Consider the following 16,850-nt stretch of genomic DNA (forward strand, 5'->3'; position numbering starts at 1 on the left):
GTTGTTGTTGGTGTTGTTATGAGTTGTTGTGTTACGATTTGTTGTGGTGTCACGAGTTGTTGATGTTTTGTTACCAGTTGTTGTTGTTGTGTTACCAGTTGTTGTTGTTGTGTTACGAGTTGTTGTGTTATGAGTTGTTGTGTTACGAGTTGTTATTGTGTTATGAGTTGTTGTGTTACGAGTTGTTGTTTTGCGATTTGTTGTATTATGAGTTGTTGTGTTACGAGTTGTTGTGTTACGAGTTGTTGTGTTACGAGTTGTTATTGTGTTATGAGTTGTTGTGTTACGAGTTGTTGTGTTACGAGTTGTTGTGTTACGAGTTGTTGTGTTACAAGTTGTTGTGTTACGAGTTGTTATTGTGTTATGAGTTGTTGTGTTACGAGTTGTTATTGTGTTTTGAGTTGTTGTGTTACGAGTTGTTGTGTTACGAGTTGTTGTGTTACGAGTTGTTGTGTTACGAGTTGTTATTGTGTTATGAGTTGTTGTTGTGTTACGAGTTGTTATTGTGTTATGAGTTGTTGTTGTGTTACGAGTTGTTATTGTGTTATGAGTTGTTATTGTGTTTTGAGTTGTTGTGTTACGAGTTGTTGTGTTACGAGTTGTTGTGTTACGAGTTGTTGTGTTACGAGTTGTTGTGTTACGAGTTGTTATTGTGTTATGAGTTGTTGTTGTGTTACGAGTTGTTATTGTGTTATGAGTTGTTATTGTGTTATGAGTTGTTGTGTTACGAGTTGTTGTGTTACGAGTTGTTGTGTAACGAGTTGTTGTGTTATGAGTTGTTGTGTAACGAGTTGTTGTGTTACGATTTGTTGTGTTATGAGTTGTTGTGTAACGAGTTGTTGTGTTACGATTTGTTGTGTTATGAGTTGTTGTGTAACGAGTTGTTGTGTTACGATTTGTTGTGTTATGAGTTGTTGTGTAACGAGTTGTTGTGTTACGATTTGTTGTGTTATGAGTTGTGTAACGAGTTGTTGTGTTACGATTTGTTGTGTTACGAGTTGTTATTGTGTTATGAGTTGTTTTGTTACAAGTTGTTATTATGTTATGAGATGTTGTGTTACGAGTTGTTATTGTGTTACCAGTTGTTGTGTAACGAGTTGTTGTGTTACGATTTGTTGTGTTATGAGTTGTTGTGTAACGATTTTTTTGTTGTGTTACGATTTGTTGTTGTGTTAAGAGTTGTTGTTGGTGTTACAAGTTGTTGGTGGTGTTACAAGCTGGGTTTGTTGTTATGTTACGATTTGTGGTGTTAGGAGTTGTTGGTTTTTCTTGTCACGGTTGGTCTATGACTGCAATAAAAGGCTCTTCCGGCTAAAGCCTTCGTGGATTTCACTTCACCCAGGTGTGTGAGGGGCGTGTTCCATCACGTCACCAATCACCTTGTATCACCAACGGTTAATAAGGAACGGCTGGCTTGGCAAGCAATAACAAGCGGTTTGCTGATGGAACAAAACATTGGAACATTGATGGATTCCTATTGAAACACCCCCCAGCACCCAGCTTACACAACCGGAACAGAAACCCGAATGATTTTAAAAGCGCCAAACTGGCACGAAGATGGATTTTGGAACCGACCGGTTTCCAATTTTTCGAGGGTAATTTTCGACGTATTCTAAACGTTTTTCCCGTCAGAGTGAAATTGAGAGCGGAATAAGGACTTTATACAAGAGTGGGAGACGTCCCCAAGTTGTTCCGAACCAATGAGATTAAGACCTTTTACACATTTGGCAGGAACTCCTTAATAATATGGAAGAAATGGCCATTTATTAAAGGTAATTCCTGAAAAGGAGAAATCCGAGGAAATTTTGAGGGAAGTGCCGTTGCCTGTTTATGATATGTCCTTGACCTGACTTTTGGGGGTGAAAAGGATGAATTTGGACTTGGGACCGGAAATCGTAAATAACCATTTTTGGACTCACTGATCGATCCGACGAGATCGATCAGCAAAACTTGTTTGGCTATAAAATGTAGCTTTGTGCTCCGTGTCCACAAAGCAATCTCGTCCTCAATGGCGTTCTCTCATGAACCGAAATCTAGATAGGCCACTCTAGTAGTTTACGATATTTGATGCTCTTTTTCATTAAACGACCTCATGTGACGACAATACTAATCCACACGTTGCAGCGTAAAGGCTTAAACTCTATAACGTCGAACATGAACAGTTTCTTCATTTATCGACGAACAGAATCATATATATGTGAGCGCGGAGCACACGCGTACCCTTCCGACGCGTAACGCAAACTGCGCAATGACGTCATAGAACGTATAATTTCTTGAGGTATTTTGCTGAAGTAAAAGTTGAAATAAAATCTAATCTGCTCGAAATATGTCGTGGAAAAACCCGTTATTTAAACGGAAAATCGACTGACCAATCCCTTTTCAAATGTTATTTCGCTCTACTGAAAGTCCAAGCGATTGTTTTCCTTGGCTTGGTCAATTTTGGAGTTTCAGAGCGATGTTCTGCTCACGTCAACTCGGCTTGTCTCCTGCATGCGGATGTCGCACCCTTCGTGTAGCTATTTGCGTTAAATTTAATAACGACGGATTATAGTTACATATGCGGTATATCTCGACATTGGTAGATCATAAAATTGCCGATTTGTGAAAAAGGATCTCAGGTTCCGGAAATGCGTAACCGGAAGTGACGAAGGGATTTAATTGCGAGGGGTTTCCGGCGTGGGTGGTGATACGGCATTGGGGCCGCCATTTTGAAGTATACTTTAGCCGAACGTTTTCGCACGGCTTGAGGGTCAGTTGCTTGTCTCACCGGTCAACGCCTTCGTCGTTCGTATATCTCTTCAAGGTATCCTGGTGTTTAACTTGACGTTTCCTCCCTTCAAGCTCGAGTGAGTGTAATAACCGTGGTTCCGTTCGGTGTTTTTCGCATTGATCAATGATCGTCTCAATCCGGTGTTTAACTTTAAGCCTTTGTTATTTGTAAAGAATACGATGTCTCCTGCAAGGTTCCTTCAGCTCGGCATCTTCTTCTGCATTAGGCCGTACTAGTCGAGGTCCGTGGTTTCGGTATACACTTTACGGTTCGAGTTGCGTTCCGGGAATGTTGATTGGTTTGTGAATAAATCAGAGGCTACCTAGTACCTTCCCGTACCTTCCCTTAGTTTAGCCTCGTATAACCCGATTGCCATGGTTACATTGATGGGGCCCACTCCCGAACCTGTTCCCCACCCCCCGGTATCAGACACCTTTTGCTTTGGTATATTATTCATAATTAATTTGTACTTGTACCTTTCTGCATGACAGCACTGTCTCAAGTTCTTGATCTTTTTATTTATTTATTTTTCTTGGACTTTCATCATTCGATGTTATAATGAAATTAATTTGAGTTTACTTGTAAGTATATAAAGGTAAAGCTATCCATTTTCTTTGTAGGTGGTAGTTGTGCAATTTTAAAATAAATCACTCCTGTGATGTCACTTTATTTATTTTTGTTAGAGAGTTGAGTTGTCCACCTCACCTGCCATTTCTGATTGAACGTGTGATACTCGTTCCATCCCAATGATTTAATGATGTATATATTTTTTCCATACCTTCATGAGTAAGGTAAGGAGCGTAGACGTAGTGTGCCTGCAGGTAAAACTGCCAGCTCGTTACCTCCCAAGGATGACGTGCTCCTTGATGCTGCATTTTGTGCTCTTTGCCCCAGAATTTGTTTATTTTGACAGGAAATCTTCAGGCAAGCAACTGGAAGTGAGCATATCACTTCAGAGCTGTCCCACCGATCAAACCCACAGCTCGGATTTGGGATGGGAAAGGAGGCGTTTCAGGGAATATAGGGATTTGAATATACAAGCGAAGTCCAGAATTCCTGCCGAGTTGATTCTTCCAGGATTGGCACGTTTTCGTTACATGATCTTCCTCCCACCGGTAGTGATGCTATTCCATACACATTTTCATAGACAGAATTGGGCCTACCCCCCTTCACTCTCCTCTCCGCCCCCCCCCCCCCCCTCCTTCTCACCCTCCGTCCCCTCCCTGAACCAGAGGAGTATGATATTTGTTTGTTTTGCTTTTTACCACCTAAAACTTTCCTACCCACACCGAGTACAACCGACAGTTAACCCGTCCCTTCAAGCGGTTTCGGAGTGCATTTAAATCAAATAAAATGTACATGTACATATCGTACATGCTATATACAAACCATACCGCACCACACCATACCACACACATTCGTACACGATACACACCCACACATGGTACGGAATACATACGCACATGGTACTTGATACTCATACGCACACATATACATGATGCACACAACTAGTCGCACAAAGCGACGAGTCTAGGACTAACAATATGTGAAATGTTCAACAGACTACCGGATGCAATTTTTAAACAAACATGAACACAACAAACCTGAAAAAGTATCCCTGACTCACCTTGCAAATAATTTCCAAAAACAGGTGTGAATAGAAGATACCGCGCCAGAAAATGAAATGGCAACAAATACAGCCCCGACAATTGCAAAAAAAGACCAAATAAATATATAAAAAGAAATACCAAGAAATATACACCAACAACTTACAAAAGAATGACAAAAGAGCAGGAAAATGCAAAAAAGAATTTGACACAGTGGGGATAGACAAAGATAGAAGACAAAATACAGAAGGTAGAAGACAAAGATAGAAGTACCACCTTTAGAAGCAATTTTTCCCCGCAGAGCGGGGATTGGCCTTTTTTGGGCACCATGGTCCCCTTTTTGAAGCAATGTTTTATGGCCGGATGCCCTTCCTGCCGCCAACCCTGTTGGTCGCCTCTTGCGACACACAGGGAATTACCAGTGAACTGGTACTCAATTTGCTGACCTCGGAAGGATGACAGGCTGAGTCAACCCCCCCTGGTGTTAATTCAGCGATCGACAGGGTTTAGAACCCAGGATCCGAGGATCCCAACCCAGCACCCTAACCGCGAAGCCAACACCAGGCTCTTTGGAATGGATAGACAAAGAAGGCTCTTTGGAATGGCTTAGAAGAGGGCAGCTCAACTGGGACTGAGAACGAATCATAATATATGCCCAAGATCAAGGAGACAACACCAATGGATTTAAATAGATGGCGGAACTGAGCCAGACGGACATGTGTATATTCTGCAAGACAAAGTAGTAGTTACCTGCTCTCTGGATGCAAAAATGGGCTGGCAGTATGGCCTACCTATACTAAAGGTATGCGCACACACTTCTCTAGGCTGTATAGCCTGGGTTTGAATCCCTACCCAGTTATAAACTATTATCCTGGTGACAGGAATCATAATTCATCAATGTGTGTGCCGTCCCTCGGATGGACATTAAACTGGGAGTCCCGTCTGCCAGCATGGGTTGGTGGACATTAAAGATCCCATGGTGTCCTTCACAAAGAGTCGGTGAGCTATTGCAGGAACCATTACCAAATTCCAAATTCCTTCCCTGATTTTTTTCTGGGAAGGCAATGGCAAACCACGCAGCGAGCATAACTAACTCTTGCCAAGAATCGGCTTCAGCAGCACTGAAACTCTTGAGTATGGTGAACTACTGAACTAAGGTGAACAACACTCTACTGAGTATGGTGAATCGGAATCAGAGATTTCAACATTTGGGTTTAATAAGTTTCCTTTCTTTGTATGTTGGTTTAAAGCTCTTTTCGTGGGTCTGTCAGAAGGTGCGACGGAGCCCTCTCATGGCGCAAAAGATCAAACTCCTCTAATTACCCAACGCACGCAAAGGTAAAAACGTGGTTAGCAATTGTCGTGTCCGTCCGTCTTATCGGTTTATGATCGAGAAACAACTTATTTAAATTGAATGTTTTATTTTAAACACAAATCGGAACGTGAATAGGAAGACGCGTTTGCCATTTAGGAATAATTTAGCTCTGAATTCTTCCTAATCGCACATGGGCAGAGAGGAGCGAGATATTTTTTGCTCTGTCTGCGTTCCTAGCAGTGAAAAGGAAAAGAAAAAAAAAAATTAAACAGGAAAGCTACTGTTTTATGGACGTCATAAAGGACACAAACCACACATGTAAATAACTAATGTAATGTGTTGGATAAGGTGAGGTATTATAGATGCTGCAAAAAATGGCAGTAAATTCCAGCATTGATTTGTTTATACGCCTTTTTACAATCTTTATTGTATTAAAATTGAATTATATGCTTGAACAATGTAGTTGACAAATCGCTTTCATAATACATCCAAAAACGTCCAGTATTGACAAATTACTTCAATTTAAATGAAGGTTCAATGGGGTCTTGTATAAGGGTGCTGTTCGGGACTGCTTCTGGTCTACCTCAATAACACTAAGACCTCAAATTTTGTTTTTTAACGATCGTTAATATTGTCGCGTAACCGTGATTAACACCACAGTTACGGATGACCGATTTGCGAGACTTTAACTCCCGAGGCGAACACTCAATGGCGGACTCAAGTTCAACACCAACGCGCGGAATGGCGGGGCGCAGCGAAGGCTCCGCAACCTTATCTATTAAAATCAAACACCCAGGAAAACTGCGTTCAGATATTATGTACAAAAAGTAATATAAGGGTTTATTAGGAAAAGTAAAGCCAGTGAAAAAGCCCGCCGGTAAATCTAATAACTCTAATAAACCTAAATCGGGACGTCCCCACACGACTGACAGCAAACACAAACGAGGGAGATTAATCACGAAAATAACACGTCCCGTCGTTCAAAATATACGCGGAGATCGGGCTTATCTGTCTTTGTCGTCTTGTATTGTTGGTGTCCAGCACCGCTCCTTCCGGCCTGATCGCACACCACGAGGCCCCTCGCTCCAAGCACCACGCGTCCGACGCAGGCCAGCGGCTCCACTTGACCAGGGACAGGAAGGACTCCTTTCAACTCCACTCGACTCGACGCGGGAGTGCTGGCAGCCAAGTGCCAACGAACTGCTCAGTGCCAACTGGGTGTGCTCTCGTGTGTCTCCTGCGACTCCCTACAACCCGAACTGCACTCGAACTGCGACTGGAATGGCGTGTCCTCTCCAACTCTCCACCACCGCTCAACTCTCTGGTGCCTGCCTGCGTCTGCAGTGCCTGCCACGAACTCAACTCAACTCTTGAAATGGCGTCCGACCGTCGCCTATATTGGTGGCCGATGACGTCACATTGCGCACTCCTCAGCCAATCAAAGCCTCTCGCGACTCCTGACATCTCCCCCGTTACGCGACCCTGCGGTCCTGGCATAACACGTGCCGGCCAGGTTTTTAGGCCTTTGGAGGTGTACACGGTGGCGGCCAATTGTGGTGGTGTTTTTGACCTGGTTTCCTGTCAATTTAATACGAAGTCCTTGTCAGGGAAAGGGGATTATTTAATGTTGCGCTAAGGACCTAACTAATGTTTATGTGGTTTGCAGTGCCATAAAGGACAAAGGTTTGATTACTAGGTGATACTCACAGGGGCGTTACCTTTAATCCCTCACTATTTAACACTCGGACCTCCAGGTAGATCCACAATCATACATCTTACCCCGACAAACGCCTAAACATCAAGAACTTATTACATGTAGAGTCCCTGTCACGACAGCCGAATACCTACCTATTCAGATCTACCTAGCTCTAGATGTTGCATTACCAAATTCATAACACAGCCCCCCCCCTGGAACCGTAGCTCCTGCAAGGTTCACCGCAGGGCTACCATTCCAGCCTTAACACTTACTGTCACACACTTAATTAACCTATGAAATAAATCAGGAAGGGCTGTGGGAAGTGAGTCGGACTACCTACCTACACTTCCTTAACATGCTGAACCCCTTAACCATCATGCAAGTATGTACATCTTCTTCGTTGTTCCTGTGGAGGGAGGAAACAACAACACACAACACTAACTTAACCACAAAACTTAACCATCTTTCCAAAACTCAAAACTCTAACCTTTGTACATACCCCGGTCTACAGACCGCGTCCCCCGGTGGATGCCACAAGACACAACCTTACCTGCGGGGCCATCCCCAATGCATCCCACTAAATTTCCACGGGCCCTGTCCAGATGTTACAGGTGAGTGACACGGCTCGGTGGATTTCGCCCACATTCATGCAACACCGACCCCTTAACCACTCATTCTCATTCCATAGGTCATCAAGGCATTTCAAAAATCAACAAAGCACTTATTTCAATACACCCCCTGCAGGACCATGGCATTGATGTCATTCACGTGTGTGTGCATTCCTCAACTAGGCAGCGGGGAGGTACCGCACAAAAGATGGTGGGGGCGCATCAGGCTGTGGTGCCCGCAGTCCCAAAAACAAGTCAACCGACTTACAAATTTATTGCCCCCCCCCCCCCTTTACCTCTTGGCCCCGTGACAGCCCAACAGCCCCTTTCCGCCGTTACCTCGCCGGTGAGGGTCTCCACACACACCAGGCTCCTTTGCCTCCTGCTTTCGCGCAGCAACACGGGTCACCGGGGGACTTCCTCACCCCGCGGCGCCCAACCAGACCCTCCACCGACGAGCTCCAATTTCCAGTTACCACCGGCTGCCAGGGGTAATTGCCGCAGAGGGGGGCCCGCAGGCATCGCTCCTCAGAGCTTGCTCTGTACCTGCGGACACACACACCTTCCCCACCCACAAGACCCCAAAACACACTTCCTCCCCCACTGCCATTCAATTCTCCACACAACTCAGCACAATTCCATAGATGGTGTAAAAGGTGTTACAAGGCTTGCCATGGCCTGCTACATGTGAAATTCCCCCAGTTCACATTTAAACCATCACATCTTCCCAAAAGCACATTTCCAAAAGCACAATTATCACCCCTCATTATCTCCAATAATCATCACACACTCTCCAGGTTCCACTCTCACGACCACATCAAAACACGTAACCACAATACAAAAACATACGCCACCCACAAGACACTGTGGCTCCCATTCCATCCCCTCACCGGCCATGTCATCACTCTCACCCGCCTCCCAACTCCAAATTACATGTCCCCAATTTCCCAAAGCAAATCCTGAAGCCTGGGACAGTACTCCTCAAAGCACTCACCTTAAGTGCAGGTAGTTGCAGGTTGGTCAGGTTCAAGGGTGTCATCCACCACTACAATTCCCCAAATTTCACATTGGGCCTACCAAATCCTTCCAAATTTCTCTTTTGTCCCCACTACACTGGCAGGTATGTGGATCCGCATCCAACGGTGATCATCACTACACAACTACCTGTGGCCACGACAGCTCTGCACCTCTACCGTGCAAGGGTCACCGGGACAAGGTGAGCAGTCAAAACGCCAACATGGCCCGAGTGTCCATAAGGGTGCGACCCACCATCCATCCTTCGACCCCCCTGCGAGGAACACAGCTGCAGCAGCCCCAGCTGGCCAATGTGGTGAGCACTTGCTGCCACAACACACACTACCGCACACACAACCTCGGCCCTGGGGGGCACGGTCGCAGTGCGTGGCATCCCTACAGCCACGTCCCCTGCACCTCCCCATCATCCCCCAGTCCGACTACAGAACTGCAGCCCCCCAGTGCTCACCCACACTTGACCACACCAAGGTCCAGTCAACAGCCATGCTCCACCAGGAGACCCACCCAGAAGACATGGTCCACACACCTCGGACACGCACAGCACCACGTTGACCCTCAGGCTACACAACTACATCCCCATCATCCCGCGTCCCAAATATCAGCACAGTTGCCCCCGCAACCAGTTGAAAGCTGTGTCTTGCTACCCTATTAATTTCATCACAGCCTCCAACACTTTGGTCTACACACCTGGATCAATAATGGCGTCACTATACAGTGTCCACCATGGCATTTCAAAATCCACCCTTAAATTTCCATCTAACCCACAAATTACCCATGCCAACCATTTGTCACATTTTACTAACCTCACCAAAGAAGGATGCTTTGCCATACACATGCCAGCCGAGCATGGCCCATATGCTCGGCTCGTTACACATCTCCCGATTCACATCCCCATGGCTCTCTTCCCAACCCGAGAGTCCATAAATCACAACGGAGCATCTGTGGAAGGTCACTCACACCATCACGTTCCACAGATGCCCCAATGGTTGTCCGGCAGGCTATCTCCATCCCTGTCCATTCGGTTTGACCCGCGTCCATAGACCAACCACCATGCCAGGTCACCACATGCTGGTTGTCCCAGAGTCCCTGGAGGAGAGTGCCAGGCCGCATGCCCGGGTGGTCACCACATCAGTCCCAAGTTGGCCGTCCGCAGTGCCACCACCAAAGCGCGACCCACAACACCTCCCCCTAGTGGTCCTCAATATTTGCCATCCCAGGCTTGAGAAACCACCTCGGACCTCCCTGGAGGTCTTAACCCCCACCAGGGTCCGGTGACCCTGCCGGCCCGAGCCACCAGCTCGGACGGCGCCCCGACGGACAAGGGACGCCACACTCCACCAGACCCCCCGTGGGACCCAGGTCGTACCTCGACACCCAAGGCTGGACCCCACGTCCAAATCTCGCCATCACAGCCCCCCAGCTGGCCGGCATACCCAAATTTTGAAAGGGGCAACTTTTGCCCGAGGCCATCACCCATGACCTCTCCATGTCCAAATCCCGCAGCCCGGGGACCAATCCCCACCATGGCTGCTCCAAATCAAGTTCCCATTGTAATTTTATTTTAAATTTTATTTTACAAATTTTCATTCCCACTGCCAAACCGCAGCTGCAGGGAACAACCTCTACCACCGGTTGTTCTGCCCCTCCCTGCAGTTGATCCAAATTCCCTACAGGGACCAAATCTCCAGAAGCTCTATCTCCCGATCCTCCAAGATCCAAATCCATCCCGGAGCCAACACACTCCCCCAACTGGTTGTCCAATTTTGGAGCCTCTGTTTCCAAATAGCAGTGTACAGTGAGCGTCCCCTCGGTCATTCCAACCACCTCCTCGGACCAACTCACCTCTTCCCCCAGACTCCTTTGGGCCTGAACAAGCTCTACCTCCATGGGACTGTCACAGGTCTCCAGCCGCTGGATCAAATCATCCTCATCACAAATCATTCCTGGCCCCGCCAGGCTTTGATCAATATCCCCAATAAATACCCGGTCCGGCTCTATCGCATGGACCCCCCAAAACTCTACCCCCTCTTGCTCCGCACCACCGCCCTGGTGCTGCACAATTCCAAATTCATCCCCCGGTTGGGGTGTTGTGACATCCACACGGTCCCGATAAACAACCAGGCCAGAATGTGGGAAACATTCCCCATTACAACTCTCACATTCCAAATTTCCTTCCCCGCTCACCTGTGGACTCTCCACGTTTACCTGCAGGCATTCCCCCTCTACCTGTACACATTCCCCATCCACCTGTGGACATTCCCCATCCACCTGTGGACATTCCCCATCCACCTGTGGACCTGCGGTCTCCCCATTTACTTCAATTGCCATTCCCTGTGCAATTCCCAATTTTGCCATTCCCGGCTCCTGAGCCCCCATTTTTTCACTCCGAGCCCTCGCTTCGTCCCTCCTTGCCCCCAATTTTTCACTCCGAGCCCTCGCTTCGTCCCTCATTACCCCCATTTGGTTCTCCAATCGCTCACTCTGAGCCCTCATGTCTCCCCGAATTTCTGCAAGGTTTCGCTCACCCTCGGCCCTCTGAGCATTTATTAAATTTACTATGGTCTGGAGATCTATCGGGGCCGTCCCAGCGGCGGGGAAAGTTCCAACGCTATCCTCCTTATCCCCCATTTCCGGCTCACTCCCGACGCTGACGGAGGCCTCGCTGCGTACTTCCATCTCGTCAATTTCCGACATCCGCTTTCCGGAAGATTGTTTCCCGCGCGCGTATTTATTTTAATAATTCCAGTAACACAATTTAAATTTGACGAAGACGCGATATCGCGCTCCGTATGCCCAATTGATTATTAAATTTCTCCGCCTCGCCTATACAAATTTTGCGTTCGAACGTCGGACGCAATGTACGCCCGACCGTGTCGATGTCTCGCCGCGGACAAAAAAATTTGTCCGACGGGTTCAAATCCTACACTCCTGACACCACTTGTCGCGTAACCGTGATTAACACCACAGTTACGGATGACCGATTTGCGAGACTTTAACTCCCGAGGCGAACACTCAATGGCGGACTCAAGTTCAACACCAACGCGCGGAATGGCGGGGCGCAGCGAAGGCTCCGCAACCTTATCTATTAAAATCAAACACCCAGGAAAACTGCGTTCAGATATTATGTACAAAAAGTAATATAAGGGTTTATTAGGAAAAGTAAAGCCAGTGAAAAAGCCCGCCGGTAAATCTAATAACTCTAATAAACCTAAATCGGGACGTCCCCACACGACTGACAGCAAACACAAACGAGGGAGATTAATCACGAAAATAACACGTCCCGTCGTTCAAAATATACGCGGAGATCGGGCTTATCTGTCTTTGTCGTCTTGTATTGTTGGTGTCCAGCACCGCTCCTTCCGGCCCGATCGCACACCACGAGGCCCCTCGCTCCAAGCACCACGCGTCCGACGCAGGCCAGCGGCTCCACTTGACCAGGGACAGGAAGGACTCCTTTCAACTCCACTCGACTCGACGCGGGAGTGCTGGCAGCCAAGTGCCAACGAACTGCTCAGTGCCAACTGGGTGTGCTCTCGTGTGTCTCCTGCGACTCCCTACAACCCGAACTGCACTCGAACTGCGACTGGAATGGCGTGTCCTCTCCAACTCTCCACCACCGCTCAACTCTCTGGTGCCTGCCTGCGTCTGCAGTGCCTGCCACGAACTCAACTCAACTCTTGAAATGGCGTCCGACCGTCGCCTATATTGGTGGCCGATGACGTCACATTGCGCACTCCTCAGCCAATCAAAGCCTCTCGCGACTCCTGACATCTCCCCCGTTACGCGACCCTGCGGTCCTGGCATAACACGTGCCGGCCAGGTTTTTAGGCCTTTGGAGGTGTACACGGTGGCGGCCAATTGTGGTGGTGTTTTTGACCTGGTTTCCTGTCAATTTAATACGAAGTCCTTGTCAGGGAAAGGGGATTATTTAATGTTGCGCTAAGGACCTAACTAATGTTTATGTGGTTTGCAGTGCCATAAAGGACAAAGGTTTGATTACTAGGTGATACTCACAGGGGCGTTACCTTTAATCCCTCACTATTTAACACTCGGACCTCCAGGTAGATCCACAATCATACATCTTACCCCGACAAACGCCTAAACATCAAGAACTTATTACATGTAGAGTCCCTGTCACGACAGCCGAATACCTACCTATTCAGATCTACCTAGCTCTAGATGTTGCATTACCAAATTCATAACAATATCATTATTTTATTAGAATTTAAGTAACTGCGTTGGGTATCATGCTCCATGAACTCTAGTTACCCTCGCCGGAGGAGACTGTATTGCATTCGAGTCCGTTTGTCCGCCCAGAATAAATATGATTTTCTCTGCAACTGTTGGTCTGATCGACAGGAAATTTTCACCATAGGTGCACCTCCACCTGTATAATTTTTAATGATAATTATGATGACATGTCACGTGCTACGGGCACCATCTTTGAAAACCCGAAAAACTTTGCACCTCTATCTCTGAAAGTGCTGAATAGAAAAAAAATGACATGGCTCATTGTAAAGAACTCTCCATGGGGAATAACATATGTTAATGATGACGTCATTATTGGACAAGTACAAAACTTCATCCGATCAAGATGAAATTTCTTGAGCGTCATCTAGGGATAAATTGGTGGAGGGCAAAAAAAATGATGACGTTATCGGTCATGTGGTTCGGCCGCCATATTTGTTTTAACACAAAGCCTTAAAAGCCACTCTAGCGAGGGTCTGCGATCTCTGCTATTTCTTGTTACGATAATGTTTTGAGAACCATGCTGCGATGTGTTAACTGGAGCTTGTGCTCCCAATTACAATATAGGTGTGTATTTAAAAATAGTACAAGAGAGTCTCTAGTCTTAAGCTTTTGGAAAGAACCGTTCATACGATTAGAATGTCTTTGAAATGGCATTTTCGCAAAGGTTACAAAAGAAATCCATGATCGTTCTAAAAATATCCGAGTGATTCCTAAAATATCCGAGTGATTAAGCTGGATATTTGTGTCAACTCTCCGAAAGGCTCGCCGATGCATTGATTTTCTGATGAGAGAAATTTGTTTGGATATCAAAAGTGACCTTATATTTTTGGGTGCAGTTACCTCTGCCACCAAAGGTGGGCAGAGGTTGCTTTGACCCCTGTCTCTTTGTCTGTTTGTATATCTGTCTGTTTCTCAAAATTGTGGATGGATTTGGACAAAATTTGGTGGATAAGTTGGGTGTGTAACAAGGAAGAATTGGTTCGATTTTGGTGAAGATACATTTCCCAGAATATTTTTTTTAATTATTACTGATTCTTCACCTTGAGTGATCAGGCCAAAAATGATATATAGCATGATATTTAAAAAAGTTGTGGATGAGTTCGATAGGTGACAAGAACAAGCCGATTTGATTTTGGTTCAGGTCCGAATCCAGATCTGGCCTACAAGTGGGATGCAAAACATAACCTGTTCAGCCTGGCGGGTATGCATTCTACTGAGTGCCGTAGCTTCCCTTGCTAGAGGAGAGGGTATTGCAATTGGGTCTGTTTGTCTGCACTACATGTGAGTACTGTATGTGTATTAATTACGTCTTAATTATACTTATCATGGTACATAATGATAATAGCACATAATAATGATAATTGTCCATAATGATGACAATAATGACATTCATAATGATTATATGGGTACATAATGATAATAGCACATTATGATGATTATAATAATGATAATAGTCCCCAATTGAAATAAAAATGTTAATGTTAAATATAAATGATGATGATAATAAGAGGACGAATTTCTTTGCAATACATGTTCCCTTCCAAGTTTCAGTTGAATTTGTTAAAGGGTATGGGGGACATACGGACAAAGAGCAAACCAATCGTCCCCTCCGGGTAGAGGACAAATAATGATGATAATGGTACATGGTAAATTGGAAATAATGGAACATGAGTACGTCTATTAATTACATACTATTGAAATGCGAGTACATCTATTAATTACATCCATCAAGACTCGTGGGTCTTCGGGGATGTTTGGGTTATCTGGGTCTTTTGTGTCCCCAGGGGACTTTTGGATCTGTTGGGTCCTTTGGGTCAAGTGTTAAAGGGTCTTCCAAGGTATAAGTGGTCTCAGCAGTCTAAAGGGTTAAAAGGTACATTGGAATCGTACGTAATTATTTATTGTAATTATTTAATAGACGTCAAAAAGTATGGCACACTCACACGCACACCTCATCCATTCGTAGTAGAAGAAGGTATAGATATTGGGTGAGTTTTATAGCTGACAATTACGCTTCTGAAAGGTGTAATGTAATGCCATTTGGCTTTTCCAGTTATGTTTCTTTCAACACCCTTTAGGGAATGTTCATCTATTACATTATATACCTCGTTGGTGGCGTTGGGGCAATTATCACACTTTATGATTGGGGGGAACTGAAATTATAACAACAGGGTGATTTATATCTGAGGGGGTGGGGGGGTGCGTTCCCCCCAGATAATATAACAACAACAACAGGCATTTTAAAAGGCCATTTTCCCTGCAAGAGCAGGGGTTAGCCTTGCGGTTCCCATAACAATCTTCTCATTTTGCCCTATTTTCTGCATCTCCCCTTGTTAACCCGCTGGCCCGCATTTCTTCTTCAACCATCTTTAGCCAAGTCGTTCTCGGTCTTCCCCGTCCTCGACTTCCTTCCACATTCATTTCCATCACTCTTCTCAACCAGTCACTTTCATCCTTCCTCAACACATGACCAAACCATCTCAAACTGTTTCTCTTCACAGCATCCATCACAGGCTCTATCCCCATCATCTTTCACAATTCATCATTTGGCTTCCTCTCTCTCAACGATACTCCACACATCCACTGAACCATTCGCATTTCCACCCTTTCCAGCCTTCGTTGCTGCTCTACGTTCATGACCCATATCTCGCTCTCATAAATCATAACACTTCTCACATATGCAGCATACACCTTTCCCTTCAGCTTCAACGACACTCACCTCCTCGTCAGTACGCCACTCAGTTCCCGAAACTTCTTCCATGCACATCTCACTCGAGCAACCGTTGCCGAGTCTGATCCACCTTCTCCATTCAGCATCTCTCCCAGGTAACAAAATGTTTTCACACCTTCCAGCTTCATGCCGTCTCCAAGATCCAACTCAACATTTCCTCCATCTGCAGCTCCCTCTGTGCACACCTTACACTTGAATGTAGCTGCCACACTGGTTAATGACCCTCTCAAACCACTACATTTTTGATGAACCCACTCAGCGCACATTGTACATTGAATTGAGTTCACTCCGACACCCTTCCTGCACACAGCACACGGCCACTTCCCAGTTCTTTCCACCTCACCACATGCTTTACCACTTGCCATCACCTTCGTCTTTCCGATATTCACCTTCAGACCTTTTGTCTCCATACATTCCTTCCACTTGTTCATCTTTTCCTTCAGTCCATCCATACTTTCCGCAATCAACACCAGATCATCTGCATACAACAACTCCCATGGTAAACCCTCCTTTACGTTCTGAGCCAGCACCTCCATCACAGCTACAAATAGTAGTGGACTTAGTACCGACCCCTGATGCACTCCCACCTTCACCTCAAACTCACCACTGTTCCCGTCCTTCGTCCTTACAGCTGTGCGCGCTCTTTTGTACATTGCCATCACTACTCTGATCAACCATTCCTCCACTATTAAACTTCCTCAATGCCCAGATATTGAGGTATCAATGCCCAGATATCAATGCTTCCTTCTCCCCAGATAATATAATTATAATTAAAACTTTGATTAAGGTCTCTTCAAACTTTGAAGCATTTCTTATGACTGCCTCCAACCACCCTAA

The 16,850-nt window shown here is 45.9% G+C and overlaps 1 protein-coding gene across 3 annotated transcripts in view; it reads left to right on the top strand.

The window, feature by feature from the left end:
- The first annotated feature begins 2,621 nt into the window (after positions 1-2,621).
- Positions 2,622-16,850, top strand: part of LOC137438252 (ADP-ribosylation factor 1) — a 28,294-nt gene continuing 14,065 nt past the window's right edge. Inside the window, exon 1 of one of the 3 annotated variants that reach the window (XM_068133346.2) lies at positions 2,622-2,846. The gene's annotated coding sequence lies outside the window, so the exon portion shown is untranslated. The remainder of the gene's footprint in view (positions 2,847-16,850) is intronic. The other 2 variants (XM_068133348.2, XM_068133347.2) reach the window with 2 other exon arrangements.

This window comes from Myxine glutinosa, chromosome 12 (genome assembly GCF_964187855.1).
Source record: "Myxine glutinosa chromosome 12, kmMyxGlut1.1, whole genome shotgun sequence".
NCBI classification, from domain to species: Eukaryota; Metazoa; Chordata; class Myxini; order Myxiniformes; family Myxinidae; genus Myxine; species Myxine glutinosa.